General features: G+C 41.9%; 1 pseudogene; it reads left to right on the forward strand.

Annotated features, from left to right (window-relative positions):
• The first annotated feature begins 648 nt into the window (after positions 1 to 648).
• Positions 649 to 2,928, forward strand: LOC120875323 (annotated as a pseudogene).
• Positions 2,929 to 19,530: the final 16,602 nt, after the last annotated feature.

A 19,530-nucleotide genomic window follows, 5' to 3' on the forward strand; every position in this document is an offset into this window, starting at 1 on the left:
ACTCACGTCCATCGAGTCAGTGATGCCATCCAGCCATCGCATCCTCTGTCGTCCCCTTCTCCTCCTGCCCCCAATCCCCCCTAGCATCAGGGTCTTTTCCAGTGAGTCAACTCTTCGCGTGAGGTGGCCAAAGTACTGAAGTTTCAGCTTCAGCATCAGTTCTTCCAATGAACACCCAGGACTGATCTCCTTTAGGATGGACTGGTTGGATCTCCTTGCAGTCCAAGGGACTCTCAAGAGTGTTCTCCAACACCACAGTTCAAAAGCATCAATTCTTTGGTGCTCAGCTTTCTTCATAGTCTAACTCTCACATCCATACCTGACCACTGGAAAAACCATAGCCTTGACTAGATGGACCTTTGTTGACAAAGTAATGTCTCTGCTTTTGAATATGCTATCTAAGTTGGTCATAACTTTCCTTCCAAGGAGTAAGTGTCTTTTAATTTCAGGTAATTAAGCAATTTCAATAATTATTAATAGCATGACAGATTTTATTATCTTTTAATAGGTATTGGCTAATGGGACCTAGGGAAGCACAGGAAAATTTCTTTTGCATTAAAGCAGTTCTAGGCAGAGTAGTATTTATTTAGAGTAATATATTGCCAGGGCTGCCACAACAAAATACCACAAACTAGGTGGCTTAAACGAATGTATTTTCTGACAGCTCAGGAGGTGGAAAGCCCAAGATCAAGGTCAGCAGGTTTGGTTTTTTGTTTTTGTTTTGAGTCTTCTTCCCCTGACTAGCAGAAGGCCACCTTCTTGCTGTATTTTCACATGACTTTTCTCTGTGTGTATGCAGGTCTGTCCTCATCTCTTTTATATAAGGAGATAAGGAAAGCAGTTATAATGGATTAGGGCCTACCTCTGTGACCTCACGTTATTGTAATTACCTCACTACAGATCCTGTCTCCAAGCACTGTCACTTTATGATGCACCAGGGGTTCGGATTTCAACATATGCATTTTAAGAAGATACAGTTAAGCCCATAACAATTGTCATTGTTTATTTTATGCAATAGCAAACTTGATGATAAAGCACACTTCAATTAAGGTAAATCTTTTACTACTGTCTTCCAATGGGAATATACTGCCCTCCCACCCCTCAGTGAAACATAGCGATAGCAAGAGTAAGACCTTAAGCTCAAAAGCGGAAACAATTTTGAATTGCTGTGTACCCAGATCCTCCCTCTGCAATTTTTATTTTTTTCTTCCTGTTTTACCAAGTCTTTTCTTTATATTGTCTTTCTTCAGTCCTTCTTCAAATGATGAGCATACCTTCCAGATACAGAGTTGCTCCATTTCATGTGGAAGATTTTATAACTTGGCTTCCCTTTCCCCTTTTGTCTGAGATTTCAATGAACTCTTTTTAAAAAACCTAATTTTATGGAAGTAGAGTTGATTTACAATATTGTACTCTGAATCTATAGCGGTATGATTCAGATATATAGATAGGTATTCTTATCCATTATGGTTTATTATAGAATATTGGATATAGTTCCCTGTGTTGTACAGTAGGACCTTGTTTATTCATATATAGTAGATGCATTTGCTAACCCCAGCCTCCCAACCCATCCTTCCCCCTTTCCCCCTCTGCTTAACAACCACAAGTCACTTCTTTCTGTCTGTGAGTGTGTTTCTGTTTTGGTAGGTAAGCTTTCAATGAAGTCTTCTTCCACCTCACTTATCCCCCTCTTTTTTTTATTTCTCTTTCACCTTCCTTTTTATTTTCAATGTTACTGTTTGCTAAGGCCTAGACATACAGAGTAAGAAGAGACACATTCCTTTCATGAAGTTTACTGTCCAGCGTGAGAAGATGACCTTTAAAAAAAATGCACTGACTTTAGATGGTAACTGAGAGTTGTGATTTGATGTGAAAGTAAGGGGGTAGCTACTATAAGAGAGTGTGTGTTTTAAATTTTAAATAGAGCTTGGAGAAGGCCTAGTGAGGTGGTATTTGAGCTGAAACCTCCCCATTGAGAAGAGTTACTTTCCTGTAGATGGATATTTGGGTTGTTTTTCTTCTTCTTTATTTATTTTGCTGTTAAAAACACTGATGCTTTGAACATTCTTATACACATTTCTTGATGCATATTTCCAAGAATTTTAGGGTTAAATCTAGGAGTGTTAATTGTATGTTATACTGTAGGTGAATGTTTAGTTTTCAGGATGGTGCCAAATCATTTTCCACAATAATTATACCAGTTTACATCCACGAGGGAAACAAAAGAAATTCCATTTAACAGGCTCCCCTGGTGGCTCAGTGGTGAAGAATCCGCCTGCCAGTGCAGGAGACACGGGTTCAATCCCTGATCTGGAAAGATCCCACATGGCGAGGGGCAGCTAAGCCCATGTGCCGCAGTTGAGCCTGTCTGTGCTCTAGAGCCTGGGAGCATCAACTACTGAAGCTCGTGTGCCCAGAGCCTGTGCTCTGCAACGAGAGAAGCCGCTGCAGCCTTGTTGTCGACATCTTAGTGAGGCGGCAGCTGTCACAGCTGCCCTCCGGGCTTCGCTCTGCCACCCAAGGACGACAAGAAGAGGAAAGATGCCTGAACAGTCGACCAAGAAAGAAAGATCCAGAGAACAAATCTGGGGCCAAAAAGAAGTGGTCCAAAGGCAAAGTTCGGGACAAGCTCAATACTAGTCTTGTTTGACAAAGCAACATATGACAAACTCTGTAAAGAAGTTCCCAACTCTAGGCTTATAATTCCAGCTGTTGTCTCTGAGAGTCTGAAGATTCGTGGTTCCCTCACCAGGGCAGCTCTTCAGGAACTCCTTAGTAAAGGACTTATTAAACTGCTTTCAAAGCATAGAGCTCAAGTGATTTACACCAGACACACCAAGGGTGGAAATGCCCCAGCTGCTGGTGAAGATGCATGAACAGGTCCCACCAAAAGTACATTTTGAAAAATAAAACTTAATTAAAAAAAAAGAGAAGCCACTGCAATGAGAAGCCACAGCTAGAGTAGCCCCGCTGCTCACCAAAATGAGAGAAGAGCCTGTGCAGCAATGAAGACCCAACACCCCCCCCCTCCAAAAAAAAAAAGACTCAGAGCCAGGATTCCTTAAAAAAAAACACAAATTCCATTTGAGAATCTCTCAAACTTCTCATAAGAATCTTCATTCTTGTCAATACTTCACAAATTTAATTTTTACCAATCTAAATATGTATTTTTACCAATTTTTCATTGCAATTTTATTTTCCTGATTATTATCTGTTTTTTATTTTACTTTTTAAAATAAATTTAAAAATACATTGTGGGTAGCAGACTTTTGTGAGTGATATATTGCAAATACTTTCTCTCATTTTGTGGCTCTCATTTCACCTTCCTTATAGTTTCTTTTAATAAAAAAAAGTTCTTTTAAGATGGTCGAATTTGTCATTTTATGGTTAACACTTTTTGTGTCTTGTTTAATAGCTCTCTCCTAACCCCGAGGTCACAGATAATTCTCTATTTTCTTTGAAATGTTTCCAAAATATCTACTCATATCTAATTATTTTATCTATCACTGATTCCTTTTTTCCTTGTGGATACTTAGCACTCTTCTCCAGTGACCTAAATGGCATCTCTGTCTTATCAAATTTCCAAGTGTGCATGGATCTACTTCTGGGCTCTCCATTCTGTTTTATTGGTTGGTTGTTTTGTACCAATGCAGTGTACCATGTTCATTTCTGTAGCTTTATGGTAAGTTATGGTATTACATTTTAGAAGCAACTAGTAAAAGTTCTGTAAACCCATCTGAGATCTTAATTGGAAACTCATTTAATCTTTAAAGAAATTGACATCTTTACAATATTGAATCTTCCTATCAATGAACATGATATTGCTCCACTTATGTTTCAGTGGAGTTGTATAATTTTTTACATGCCACTCTTGAATACCTTTTAAAAAGATTTATTTTGTAGGTTATAAGGAGCTCATGATCTGAGCCACAGTCAGCTCCAGGTACTCTTGGAAAAGACTCTGATGCTGGTAAAGATTGAAGGTAAAAGGAGAAGAGGGCAGCAGAGGATGAGATGGTCAGATAGCATCACTGACTCAATAGACATGAATCTGACCAAACTCTGGGAGGACAGGGGAGTCTGATGTGCTGCAGTCCGTGGGGAAGCAAAGAGTCGGACATGGTTTAGTGACTGAACAATTCCTAGGTAACTAATGATTTTTATTATTTATCTAAATGGTCTATTTTTGGCTGTGCTGGGTCTTCCTTGTGCTGCTTTTCCCTACTTGTGGCGAGCAGGGGCTGCTCTGTTGCACTGTGGGGGCTTCTCACTGTAGTGGCTTCTCTTGTGGGGCCTGGGCTCTGGGATACATGGGTTCAGTAGTTGCAGTTTCTGGGTTCTGGAGCACAGGCTCAATAGTTGTGGCGCACAGGCTTAGTTGCTCCAAGGCGTGTGGGATTCTCCTGGACCAGGGATCAAACCCATGTCTCCTGCACTGGCAGGTGATTCTTCACCACTGAGCCACCAGGGAAGCCCCTAAATTGTCTCTTAAAAAAAATTGCTTTCTAACTTTGTTATATAGATATGCGACTGCTTTTAAACTTTTTTTTTCTCTCTCTTTGTTTTTTCTCCATACCGTGTGGCTTGCAGGATCTTAGTTCCCTACCAAGGATTGAACCCTGGGCTGTGGCAGTTAAAGCACCAATTCCTGCCAGGGGATTCCTGACTTCTTTTTTTTTTCTTAACTTTAATTTTTATACAATTGTAGATTCATAGGAAGTTGTAAAAATAGTACAGAGAGTTCCATGTACTCTTTACCCAGTTTCCCAGTGGTTCTATCTTATATGGATATAGTACAATATCAAAGCCAAGAAATGGACGTTGGTGCAACATATATGTATAGTTCTGTGTCATTTTATCAAGTGTATGGATTCCTGTAATCATCAATGCTATCAAGAAACAGATCTATTCCATTACCACAAAGCTCTCCCTCATGCTGCCCATTTATGGATCTATCTACCTGGCATTCAAGTATTATTTTTAGACCCTGGTTGTTAATAATCTATTCTCTATATCTGTAATTTTATCATTTTGAGGAATTTATCTAAATGGACTCATACAATACATAGGCTTTTGAGAATTTTTTTTCATTCAATATAAATGCCCTGCTGCTGCTGCTGCTGCTAAGTTGCTTCAGTTGTGTCTGACTCTGTGCGACCCCATACACGGCAGCCCACCAGGCTCCTCCATTCATGGGATTTTCCAGGCAAGAGTTCTGGAGTGGGGTGCCATTGCCTTCTCCCATAAATGCCCTGCTGCTGCTAAGTCGCTTCAGTCTTGTCCGACTCTGTGCGACCCCGTAGACGGCAGCCCAGCAGGCTCCCCACTCCCTGGGATTCTCCAGGCAAGAACACTGGAGTGGGTTGCCATTTCCTTCTCCGATGCATGAAAGTGAAAAGTGAAAGTGAAGTCACTCAGTCGTGTCTGACTCTTAGCGACCCCATCGACTATGGCCTACCAGGCTCCTCCATCCATGGGATTTTCCAGGCAAGAGTGCTGGAGTGGGGTTCCATTGCCTTCTCCCATAAATGCCCTGAGAGCCATCCAAGTCACTGTGTGTGTCAATAGGTCATTCCTTTTTTATTTCATTTTCTGGATGTATTACAGTTTGTTTAGTCATTCAGCTATTGAAGCAGCAATTGCTTTTTTAATAAAAAAGCAAATGCCCACTTTAATCATAATTCTGAATTGCTTTTTTTGTGTTACTATCTATGGTTTTATAAAGCATAGTAAACTAAGCTAGGTATTATTATTTTGCATTTTGGCCATGGCACATGGCATGTGGCCATGTTCTCTGACCAGGGATCGAACTCACCCCCTGTGGTGGAAATGTGGAGTCTTAACCGCTGGACTGCCAGGGAAGTCCCAGTATTTTTATTGGTTAATAAGATTTGAGACATATAAAAATGATATCTCTCTGATATACATTATAGTTGTAACTAGACAATTAAAATTCACACATTTATATGAAATATTTGTAACTCTATTTCTTTATTTTGACCACCCTGTGGGGCTTTTGTGATCTTAGTTTCCCAACCACGGATAGAACCCAGGCCCTCGGCAGTGAGAGCAGAGTCCTAGCCACTGGGCCACAAAGGAATTCCTCTATTTAGTCATAATAAATTTAGATCTACCTGAAAAAGATATTACCTACCATAGGGCTAAGTACCTGAAAAGCACTTCAGTATCACTGATTTAATATAAAGTGATTGTTTAAACAGACAGACACATGCGCACATAGCTTTTCTCCATGTCTTTTTTAAAAAATATTTATTTATTTGGCTGTGCCAGCTCTTAGTTGTAGCATTCTGGATCTTTTTCACCTGTGGCATGTGGGATCTAGTTCCCTGACCAGGGATTGAACCCTGGCCCCCTGCAATGAGAGCATGGAGTCTTAGCCACTAGACCATTAGGGAAGTCACTGTGTTGACTTTGTTTTAGGATTTGATTTAATTCATCTGTAGACATGCAAACCTTCAAGTCCCACTCCAGACCTACTAAGTCAGAAACTTGGAGGGGCGGGGGGTGGTACCCAGCCATCTTTTTACAAAAGCCTTCCAGGTGATTCTGATGCACTCTGAGAACCACTATGATAGATTTTTTTTTTTTTAAGTCAAGGAAAAAACAAGCCAGAGAACATTTGAACATACACCCTATTAGGTTTTATACTTGCTACTGTCTTTCTTTTGCTTTTGGTCTCTACTTTTGGTCAGGTGGGGTATGTTGCTATTACTTCTAGGGCCAAAACAACCTCAGCCCAAACACTTGTGGTGTCAAATCTTGGCTTTTGACTTAGCAGCAGCAGCCATGGCTTGGTTTTTTCTTCCTCTTGATCCTATTTCTCAGAGCTGAGGGCTAGCTGTATCACAAGGCTTTGAGAGTGGTTTTCAAAGTTGAAAATCTGCAGTGTTGATCTAGCTAGAATGGGACTGTGAAGATCCTTGGTGAGTCCTTACAGATGATTCATCTACTCAGGCCAGGGTTGGCGGTGGGGATGGTGCAGTGTGTGTTTGTGGTGGGTGGGGGTGGGGGGATTGTAATGATCACAGATCCAAGGACTGAAAAGGACATTTTAAAGGCCTGAGCTGTGTGGCTTGGACTCTAGGACCAGGTTTGTTCACAGTCTTATCTGTCAATCCTTTTTTTTTAAGTCCTGCTTTTTGGGATTATGTCTAGAAAATGTTCTCCTTTTCTCCCCATTTAGGCTGCTTTTATCTGCTTTTCTTTGTATTTCAAATACCTCATTGGTCCACTTGCAATTCATTCTGGCTTTAAATTGTTATTTAATGTATCCATTTGGAGGACACTAACATTTCATTTTATCATGTTTCCCATCTACTGCATCTCTTTGTTATTAAAATCTCTTGGTCTTTGTAAATTAGTAAAAAAGTTTACTGCCAGGTAGTTTTGTTTGGTTTTTGCCATTGAAATGGGATCTTTTGTCCATCATCTTTTCTCACAGGTAACAGCTGGAGGAGAGCCACTGATGTAAGCAACTGTTGTATTTTATAACTCACTCCCGTGATGAACCTCAAGCTGTCACAGTTTTTCAGGTGACTTTCTCGGGTTGTCCTCCCGTTACCTGCAGGCAGCCCTGCTCCGCTGGTGTCCAGGATACTGTGAATGTGTTCTTCCTGCTGTCATTTTTGCTTCTTTTCCTCTAGAACTCCCCACTCTCCCAAGTTTCAGTCCTTCACCCATTCAGTCTCTTCCTCAGAGAACAGTTCATCCACTTTTTAAAGTTTGCCTCAATGTTAGTGGTTCCCAGTGTATTCTGAGCCTTGACTCTAATTCTAAATGTCTGGAAATACCCTGGACTGTCCTAGGACCTTGAGAAGCGTGCTTTTCTAAAGCTGAATAGGGACTTCCCTGGAGGTCCAACGGTTAAGGCTCTGAGCTTCCACTGCAGGGGGCACAGTTTCCATCCTTAGTCAGAAGACTAAGATCCCACATACCGCACAGGACAAAAAAAGAAAAAAAATCAAAACCAAAAAAGCTCAGCAAAATAGTCTAGGATTCCTTTATTCTGTTTGTGATATCCACTTCCTGTGTAGTTTTGAGATTTAAAATTTTTCTTTGTTTTCCACTTCCACTTAATTAACAAATCTTTTTTTTTTTTTAATCTTCCTTTCAAATGTCCCACATTTATCTATCATTTCCTTCTAGCCACGCTGAGTCCAGGTCATTTCTATCGCTTCTGAACCACTGTTACCACTTGCCGACCGCTTTTCTTGCTCCCGGTCTCCTCGTCGTTTGTTGGGTCATTAACAGTAACTGAGCTCCTCTCTGCCTGGGACTATGTCAGGTGCTAGGAATTTACGAACAAGGAGCTGCTCTCAACGAGTTGAGATGAACAGGGAAAACAGGTAACCAAGCAATCACGGTGTTGCGTGGTGTGTGCCATGGCACAGATGTAACACCAGGTGCCACCAGAGTATGGGACAGGAAGGACTCAGGACGGCTCTGGACAGGAGGTAAGGCTTGAGCTGGGTCTTACAGAATTGGTATGAATTGGCCAGGAATTTAGCCCTCTGGGGTTGCTAACTCTGTTAGATCAAACACTTATTTGGGAAAGTTTTTTCCTCTAAATGCTTGCCATATATCTTATTTTTCTGGTATGAGACTTTAAGGTTCTTTAAGGGCTATTTTCACACTTCAGTCATTTTAATTCAGCATGGAATCAAATTTCAAGCTAACAAATAGCTAGATTTACGAAGAAACTAAACTTCAGGTTTGTGCATGCGTGCTCATCTTCAGTCATATCTTTGTGACCCCATGGACTGTAGCCTGCCAGGCTCCTCTGTCCATGGGATTCTCCAGGCAGGAACACTGAAGTGGGTTGCCATGCCCTCCTCCAGATCTTCCTGACCCAGCTTTCAAACCTGCATCTCTGGCATTGCAGGCAGTTTCTTTATTCACTGAGTCACCTGGAAAGCCCAAACTTCCAGTATAAATCTGTTAATCTTTCCCCTAGAGGATGAGGTGGTTAGATAACATCACTGACTCAATGGCCATGAGTTTAAGCAAACTCCGGGAGTTGGTGAAGGACAGGGAAGCCTGGTGTGCTGCAGTCCATGGAGTTGCAGAGTTGGGCACAACTTAGTGAGTGAACAACCCCTTAGCACAGTTGTATAGTCGTATCCCCAGTACTGTCTAGATTGTTATGATAGGATTCTGGAAATAAACAAGTCTCTGATAGATCATGATGCTGTCTTAGCCCATCCACAGACCAGTAATCTGACAAACAGGTTTATTAGCCTATTACAATAAGGGAGGCTATACACTAGAGGACCAGCTAAAGTATAGAGTTAATACAGGATGTGAGGGAAGCGTGGAGATAAAATGTGAATGAAACAGCATTTTGACAGGCTGATAGCAGAACCGGGCTCCCGGGGTCAGTGTTGGGTTTAAACTGTCAGAGTGAGCTCAGGAGTGATGTTTCCTTGGAAACTGAAAGCTTAGCTGTGGAATACTACGTCCACAACTCCTTTCCTGAAGCTTTACACCGGGGTTGTAAATAAAGGCTGCTTCTCTCTGTCAGAGTGACTTGGATAGTCAATCAGTAATGGAATGTTTCATTTTTATGGATTTAATTTCAAATAGGAAAGTTTCTGCTGATTAATAATTTTAGAGAACAAAAGCTTCCAGTGAGTAAGAAAGCAGGAGTCAAGCAAAGATGGGGGTTATTTGATACTCTACAACTGTAATGTATCATGGGGAGAGATGCTTTTGTTATTCTGCAGCTGCCTTTTACTGAATCTGTTAGCCTAGCCTGGGTAATGGCAAGACAGGTTTCAAATGTTCTCAGTCCTACCAAATTTTGACTTTTTCAGTGCTCATATTATAATAAAGCAGGATCTGTAGACAAAAGGCAGAAAGGGGTCTGATGAAGAGGGGTGCTCCTCTGTGAAGCTGGTGGTTGGTGGGCCTCCTTGCTCCTGGCATTAACTGTGTACCTCTACAATAGAATGGTATATAATCATCTTTATGAATCTGGGCTGTGAGCATCTTGAGTGTCAGGCGTTTCAAAGATTCCCTTTGTCCTCCCAGTTCTGGCCCACAATGCTGAGTGAATTCACACATGAGTCATCAGGGTTGCTCACCCCTAAGTTTTTACTGCTCTGCCACTCTGCTACATTCAAGTGGAGGTAGCAAGCACTACCTGTCACCTGAGCAGTGTGTGCCTAGAGTTCCTAGGACTGTAAAAGTGCTCTTGGCTCTTGGTGTGGTTGATTAGTGACGAATGGCAGGGAAGTCATTTGCATATATGTAAAAATCAGCTGTGTGGATCACAATAAACTAGAAAATTCTGAAAGAGATGGGAATACCAGACCACCTGACCTGCCTCTTGAGAAACCTATATGTAGGTCAGGAGCAACAGTTAGAACTGGACATGGAACAACAGACTGGTTCCAAATAGGAAAAGGAGTACGTCAAGGCTGTATATTGTCACCCTGCTTATTTAACTTCTATGCAGAGTACATCATGAGAAACGCTGGGCTGGAAGAAGCACAAGCTAGAATCAAGATTGCTGGGAGAAACATCAATAACCTCAGATATGCAGATGACACCACCCTCATGGCAGAAAGTGAAGAGGAACTCAAAAGCCTCTTGATGAAAGTGAAAGTGGAGAGTGAAAAAGTTGGCTTAAAGCTCAACATTCAGAAAACGAAGATCATGGCATCTGGTCCCATCACTTCATGGGAAATAGATGGGGAAAAAGTGGAAACAGTGTTTTTTTGGGCTCCAAAATCACTACAGATCGTGACTGCAGCCATGAAATTAAAAGACGCTTACGTACTTGGAAGAAAAGTTATGACCAACCTAGATAGCATGTTGAAAAGCAGAGACATTACTTTGCCTACAAAGGTCCGTCTAGTCAAGGCTATGGTTTTTCCAGTGGTCATATATGGATGTGAGAGTTGGACTGTGAAGAAAGCTGAGCGCTGAAGAATTGATGCTTTTGAACTCTAGAGTTGGAGAAGACTCTTGAGAGTTCCTTGGACTGCAAGGAGATCCAACCAGTCCATTCTGAAGGAGATCAGCCCTGGGATTTCTTTGGAAGGAATGAAGCTAAAGCTGAAACTCCAGTACTTTGGCCACCTCATGCGAAGAGTTGACTCCTTGGAAAAGGCTCTGGTGTTGGGAGGGATTGGGGGCAGGAGGAGAAGGGGACGACAGAGGATGAGATGGCTGGATGGCATCACTGACTCAATGGACATGAGTCTGAGTGAACTCCAGGAGATGGTGATGGACAGGGAGGCCTGGCGTGCTGCGATTCATGGGGTCGCAGAGAGTCAGACATGACGGAGTGACTGAACTGAACTGAAAAATCAGCTGCCTTCCACTGAGCCTTAAGTCATGTTCTGAGCTTCTTGCAGAATCTCTGGCCCCGCCTTTACAAACAAGGCGTGTAAAAAACACCTTCTTTAGGTGTGGTACCAAAGTTCCCTCCAGGCACAGGCTGTTGAATTGATGCTTTTCTGGAAGATCCTTATATATATTAAAAAATGCCAACAGGTACGCAACAGTCATGGATTCTCAACTCACAGAGTTTAAAGGGAGCAGTCTCATATTTAAATGAACTCAGTTTCCTAAACTAACTTCATTGGTATGTAATCCATCCGCGTTGTCATAGGAGTAGTTAATATGAGTCTCTTTAAAGGCTTTCAAGTTAAATCACTTTCTCTTGGGTTTTCAATTGCCTGGTTCTAGACCTGGGAATGGCAGCTTTTACAAGGTCTAGGTACCCGGGCCACAGTGATTTCCTTTCTCTTTTTATTGTGGTAAGCTGCTTTCTAAAGTAACTTCTGCTTCTGGTTGAGGATTATTTGTTGAATCAAATATAGCCGTCCCTGCTTATTAACTGTCTGTATCCACAATGTAATCATGATATACCAGTTGCCAAGTTTTCTACTATATAAAAATATGATAAATAATTCATAGGGAGAATCACTGACAAAATAAAGCTTGTGCCTTCACTAACTTTTATCTGGGGATCTCAAGAGAACTCTTCACAGATGGTCCAGCCTAGCACAGAAGTGCCTTTTGCCAATGTGCCTTGAATAAAAGAATGAACTTAATCTTTAGGTAATGCATAAAGCTTTTGCTCTTTATCACAGCACATGTTAGAATTTTTTAATTTTAAGAATAAAATAGTGTTAAAATGCAAAAAAAAAAAAAAAAAAAACATGTTCCCTGCCCCCAGCCATGCTGCTACTACCCAAAGACATATCTTTCTAATGTAACTTTTTTTTCTGGTATTCACTTCTATCTACACAATATGCTTATCCCATGGATTCTTGACTCATCAACCTTAGATCATGTTATTTACTTTCCCTCTGGTCAGCAAGTGTTGTAGCCACGCATTCCGGGAAACAAACTCACTCAGAAGGACAATGCAGATAGTGGAGTGCAGTTTATTTCACTGGCGGGCCCAAGGCAGTCTCCTCTTAGCCAAGGACCCCGACCAGCATTTGTGAAAATCTTTTATACTCCATGTGTATGTGTCTGAACCCACCACTCCAAATTCCTTGAGACTTACATAAACCAAGGAAAGTACAATCCCAATAACCCCATCATTCACGTGCTATGTGCTCATGTGCTCAAACAGTCAAACAATTAGCCAATAATCAATAAACCCGAGGTTACACTCCGATTGATACAGAAAAATTTATGGTCTGTCTGGAAAAAGGGGTGATTAGTGTATGTTTTCTCTTAGGCGATGAGTAACCTAGATATGATCTTCAAGGTTCCCCTGTCTGGAGGGGGTCTTATCCTTCTGTTGTTGTTTTCATAGGCACTAAACACAGAGTTCAGAGTCCATTGGAAAGGTGGCCGAGCATGATCAGCATGAACAGGCCTAAGATGGAGTCCAGGCCCTATGAATTCCTTCTTCACAAGGACCTAGAACTCTCATACCCTGCCACCTCTCAGTATGAACGTGGTGCAGGCTTTCTTTTTAATGTCAGTATTAAATGATTACATTAGTATGGCTGAAGTAAGCAGTGTAAGATGGTTATAGTTCTTCTACATTGTATTTTTCCTGAAGTTATATTTTACCTTTATTTCCTCTTTCCTGCAGGGTTGGGAGAAAGGGAAAGTCACTTGGCTTTTCAGGGTGGTGATGAGATCTGGTGCAAAAAAAACTTAAGCAGCCTTTTAACCAATTCTCTTGTCCCCAGCCTCTCATCTCACTCCCTCTGCTCTCCACCCCAAATTCTCAACTTTGGCTTTTCCTATGTACAGGATATGGGACTTCCCTGGTGGCTAAACAATAAGGAATCTGGCTGCAATGTGAGAGACCTGGGTTTGATCCCTGGACTGGGAAGATCCCCTGGAGAAGGGAACAGTTACCCATTCTAGTATTCCTGCCTGGAAAATTCCATGGACAGAGGAGCCTGATGAGCTATAATCCATGGGGTCACAAAGAGTCGGACACGACTGAGCGACTAACACCTTCTTACACTTTCTTTCATTTTTATATACAGCATATATCATCATATTGAAACTACTGCAAGATTTTAAACAGAGAATGTAGGTTCATACGTGCATTCTTAGTCCCTCAGCTGTGTCTGACTTTGTGACCCCATGCATTGTAACCCACCAGGCTCCTCTGTCCATGGATTTTCCAGGCAAGAATACTGGAGTGGGTTGCCATTTCCCCCTGGGGGGATCTTCCTGACCCAAGGATCAAGCCGTGTCTCCTGTGTCTCCTGCATTGTTAGGCAGATTCTTTGCCACTGAGCTACCTGGGAATATAGAAGTGATTTCTATCTTATACTGCTATATCTTAGTTCAGAATGTCATCTACTACCTGAACTGCATTTCACAATTATATCCTATTTAATCCTAGCATCTTGCCAAGTATTAATAAATGTTCTATAGCCACCGACACATCTATCACAACAGAGATGCTTTGGTCAAATGAATTCGGGATACATTGGGTTGTGCAAAGTTAGATTTTCACTGCAGGATTCTAAGAACAGCTACTATGCATTATAGCTCCCCAAGAAGACTGTCCTCCCCCACCTTTCTTTTGAGAATACCAGTGTTCCTTGGAGCATGTTGAGCAACCCTGAACTGGGTCATTCGATAACCGCCCAAGGTGTTCTCCCTGTCCCCAGTCTCCTTTATCCTAAAGCTGTGATTTATATTGTTGCCACACTTTTCTTTCTAACTCACAAAGCCCCATCTTGTTATTTCAGTTCTCAGAAAGCTTTCCTATTTTCATGAAAAAATACAGTCCATCCTCAAGATCCTCCATGTTTTGGCCATAACAGATCTTCCTACCCTCTGTTCCACCATGTCCTCTTGCTTCTGCACATTTCAGCCAACTTGATCATGAGTTTTACTTCAGGCCCACAGAGTAGCTGGAAAGTCCAGTTCCTGCTCTTCTTTCGCGCTGAGTGTTCTACCCTTACTTCTCATCATGTTCCACAAATGCCTCCCTGATCCACTTCCTTCCCCAGGCACTACTCACGTTGGAATATAAGTCATTCCCTCCCCCTGTGCTCTGCCATTTTGTCAGTGATTCTGTTAGACTTAGTACGTTCAGCCTTGCAGCTTCTACTCACTGGTGGAATCTAAGACCCCTCAGGGCAAGACAATATCTTTTTTATTTCATAATTCTAGCACGTGTACTGGTTTAGGTAAATATTCAATGAAAGCTTATTAAAAAATTAGAAACAGAAGCACTCTTTGGAGATCCAACCTGAAACAATAAGAGGTAACGTTACTGAGGAGTTGATTCTTCAATTTCCAGGTTATCTGGCATGTTATTAATTTACCCTCATCTAGATGGCTTTTCAGTGGTTTCATCTCTTCCAGATCAGGGTAAAAGGAAACTGACAGTGAAATTACTCTAAAATTGTCTGCTATTTAGTAATTTAAAGAATAAGTATTTAATTGCAAAAAACGTTGAACTTTTGGGATTTTAGATTCCATTAATTTTATTCATATATTCCTACCTCTCACTGGTACAGATAATCAAGATCTAATTGTGTGTTGCTAGATACATCTTTTGTTTATTAAGCCACTGAAATCCTGGCTCCAAACTATTTCCCTCTGATACTCTAGCTGGGAGAGCATTGTAACCCTAAGGTCTAAAAGGTAAAATTTGAGTGTCATAAATGAAAACACCCATAAAATTGAACTCTGATTGCTACTCAGATCAACATGGTTAAACTTGAAGTAGAAAATTCATCAGGAAGAAAGATTTTATGCTAATTCAAAATAAAAAAACAGTGGTTAGTTCATCCTATAGGATGCTTGTTATAGTCAGGACAGACTGCTCAATACCCAGCATTGAGAAGATGTGGGTGGCAATAGGATAGGCCTCCTGGTCCATCTTGGAAGCTGACTGGCTTCTTGAAAAGTTTCCTTCTATGACACAGCCTTTCCTGGTTTTCTGCCTGTGTCTCTGGCCTCTTATTACTAGTCTTTCATTGATTTTTCCTCCTCTTCCTGACCTACATGTTGGATTGGAGGTCCCCTGGCTGTGGTCCCAGCCTTTTTTTCTGGGCTCCAGACAATTACGTTCAACAGACCAAGCAGTTTCTCTCTCTCTCCTTTTTAAACTTTTTATTTTGTGTTGGGGTTTAGCTGATTAACAAGGTTGTGATAGTTTCAGGTGTACAGCAAAGGGACTCAGCTGTCCATATACATGTATCCATTTTTCCCCAAACTCCCCTCCCATCTGGGCTCTGTTTTCTCTATCTTGATGTTTCATTGGCATCTTAAACCCACTGTGGCTATTCAGCTCCCCTTCTCTTTCCTCCCAACTCTGCACACATTATCTGGATAACTTCTATTCATCTTTCATGCTTCACCTCTATTTTTTCAGCAAATACTGACTGAATGCCTACCAGGTGCTTAAATGTGCCATCCTCAGGGAAGCCTTGTCTGGTGTCACAGATCAGTTTAAGGACCTCCTGTTATCAGGTAACGGAGAAGGTGATGGTACCCCACTCCAGTACTCTTGCCTAGAAAATCCCATGGACAGAGGAGCCTGGTGGGCTGCAGTCCATGGGGTTGCGAAGAGTTGGACACACCTGAACGACTTCACTTTCACTTTTCACTTTCATGCATTGGAGAAGGAAATGGCAACTGACTCCAGTGTTCTTGCCTGGAGAATCCCAGGGATGGGGGAGCCTGGTGGGCTGCCATCTCTGGGGTTGCACAGAGTCGGACACGACTGAAGCGACTTAGCAAGTAACCAAGTTATCAGGTAAACCATGTTCTTCCCATTGGAGCACTTATCACTATGGAAGTTATATAATTAAAAAATATATCTATCCTGCTAAAGTTAATATCCACAAGAGAATAGATAATGTCTAATTATCTATGCTCAGTGCCCTAGAATAGTGCTTGTTTCATAGCAGATGCTCAAGACATGTAGAGTGCATGGACATGGAGTTTTTAATGCAGTTGCTTATAATGTTTTGAAGAAAGGAAGCAACTGAAACGGAGTTTACAAAGCAGTGTTGACAAGGAAGTGGTTAGACTGTATGACTTTTGAAGTCCTATTCTATCCAGAGACTCTATGATTCTCAACCTCACATCCAAGTTACTGTAGATCACTCTGTACATCCTATGGTTATGCAGAACAAGCGCATGGTCAGAGTTGGGTGTGGTTAATTTGGGAATATTTCCTAATTCAAACAGATGAATTTCAAGCTCAACTTAGAGCAGAGAGTCTTAGTCTGGGCACTATTGACATTTTGGGACCAGATAATTCTTTGTCTGTATATGTGGGTGTCCTGTGCATTGTAGGATATTTTGCAGCACCTCTGGCCTCTGCCCGCTAGATACCAGGAGCAACCCTTTTAACAACCAGAAATGTCTCCAGATATTGCCAAATATCCCCTGGAGGGCAAAATCACCCCTGAATGGGAACTACTGACTGACAGGAGGAGGATACATTGGCTTTCTTGGGAGAGAAGCTTTCTAAGAGGACCGTATTTATGGAGGCTCTAAGTTGGGAATGAGCAAATCATGCCCAGGAAAATGGCAAGATGCTCTCGGTTGGAATGGGAAGAGCCCTTCATCTGGGCAGTTACATCCAGGGAAGTCTCTCAGACTAGACCTAGTGTTCCTCAGACTTGGGGAGGGACAGGGGTAGGGATCACCGAGCTCTGTGCCCGCACAACACATTGATGAAGTTCACTGCATGAGCTGTTAGCTGGGCTGACCTGAGAAGCAGGCGAAAAAGCTGGCAGAGAAGGCAAAAAATGCCTTGTAGTTGGTTGATTTGATGTATATCTTAAGTACTTAGAATGATACCAGTACATCAGATTTTTGCATTTGCTAGTCATCAAATTTCTGTATCTTCTGATTTATATCTTTACTTCAAATTGGAACAAGGAGAAGAAAGTGACCATTTCTGGCTTAATTAGTCATGACTATTAGATGTTTAGAGGCTTCCCAGGTAATGAGTCTGCCTGTCAATGCAGGAGATGCAAGAGATGCAGGTTCGATCCCTGGGTTGGGAAGATCCACTGGGAAAGAAATGGCAACCCACTCCAGTATTCTTGCTGGGAAATCCTATGGACAGAGGAACCTTGTGGGCTAGAGTCCATGGGGTTGCAAAGTGTCAGACGCTACTGAGCTACTGAGCATGCACAACTGAGCACATGAGGTATTTAAGTAGAACACATTTTAAATATCTTTAAAATCAGGAGATGATATCACTGAAACTTTTATATTAAAAAAAGTCAAAGCATGACTTTCTGCCTGCAATATCCAATATAAGTATGCCATGCCATTATCTTTTAAAATTTTTTTATTCTTAATAGCACTGAGTTTGGGAAACTGTGTGCTTATTTCTCTCTCTCTCTCTCCGTGTGTGTGTGTGCCTGAATGCTTGTTTTTCTGATGCTGTTGTTGCTAAGATATTTTCAGAGCTCTTCATTCTTCTGTTTATTCCTTCTCAAACATTTGTTGAGAATCTGTTTTGTCCCAAACACCGCTGGGCACCTAAAGCTGAAGATGCTTAGGGCCATCCTCCAGGAGCTCACTGATAGGTGGAACAGTGACAGCTCAGGTAGCAGGTGCGCTGGTGGGCAGTTCAGTGCTGGCTCCCTGTGTGGGGAGGGAGGGCTGCTGGGGTTCTGAAGGAGACAGCGAGGGCGCCTGCCCGAGGAAGCTGTGGAGCTGCTCACTGAATGGTGAGCTGGAGTTTGCCAGGGGGAGCAGGAGCGAGTGCTCAGATGCCTCCTGGCAGAGCAGATAAAAATGCATTTATGTAGGGAGGGAGTGAGAAGAGAGTGCCACAGAGAGCAGGGATGGCTCAGTGGCTGGGGGGTGGGGAGGAGACTTGCCTACCATGCTGAGGGGAAGAAAGTTGTGGAAAGGTTCTTGGAAAGTTGATTCTGGCAGTAGTGAGGAAGGACTGGCTTCCGGGACAAAACAGGAAGATGAGGTGTGAGGCTAACGTTCTTCTCTGCACAAACTGGATAGTGAGGTGGGAGGTGCTCAAGGGAATAGGCACCCTCCTCCCTGAATTCCTAGAGGCACTAGAGGCACTTTTTTCTTTTTTAAATTTAAGTATACTTGATTTATAATGTTGTGTTAGTTTCAGGTGTACAATATAGTAATTCAGTTCATAAATATATATATGTAATTATATATATATGTGATTCTTTTCCATTATAAGTTATTACAAGGTATTGAATATAGTTTCCTGTACTATACAGTGTATCCTGTACACACTTATAACTCTCAGCAATGTGATAACTGTCCAGTACATGAACTGTATGTGTACGAGTTGAAATGTAGCCCACAGTTCCGCATGTTCTACAGGAACATAACAATTGAACATTTCTCATCAAGATAGAAAATTACAACCTGGTTTCCCCATCACTGCCCAATCAAATAACCTGTTAGTCATGGTGCACCTTTGGTCCATCAGGTAAGAATTAACTTGAGGTAGGGGCTGAGAAGGAAAGGAAGAAGGTGGCCAGGACAATGGAGTTATTCAGTGTTATTCCGGTTATTCAGGTTAGGCAAATGATTACAGACCTTGGTTAGTAATTTCAAGTGAAGGTAGGGGCTGAAGGAGTGGTCTAGGATAATTGCTATATTTCCAGTTTGGTCACTAGCTTTTAAAATTGCCTTCTGGGTCTCTTTATGAGGCCAAGAAGATCAGTTTCATTACTTTTTTACTCCATGGAGCATGAAAGAGACCCACTGGGTCATCTATTTTTACTTATTCCCTAGAGCGTGAGCCAGTTTGATAACCCACATGAGTGACTGGATTGTCCTCTGATTGAAACTGACTTTGAGATATTTACAAAAAGGATCTGTTCAACACTTTCAAAGATAAGGTTTACCCTTGGCAAGGATCTGCATGAGCACACACTCAAGTTCTGTCCTATAAAATCCTTTCTTCCCATATCTAGAATGGGGAAAACATTTCATAATTGGAAACATTTAGTGAGAACTCCGTCTCTCACAGCACAGGTGTGCTCGGTATTCTGAAGAGACCAAAGCCTTTCATGTCCTCTGTGCCTCTGACCCAGGCAGGGTTCT

This window comes from Oryx dammah, unplaced genomic scaffold (genome assembly GCF_014754425.2).
Source record: "Oryx dammah isolate SB20612 unplaced genomic scaffold, SCBI_Odam_1.1 HiC_scaffold_16, whole genome shotgun sequence".
Classification (NCBI taxonomy): Eukaryota; Metazoa; Chordata; class Mammalia; order Artiodactyla; family Bovidae; genus Oryx; species Oryx dammah.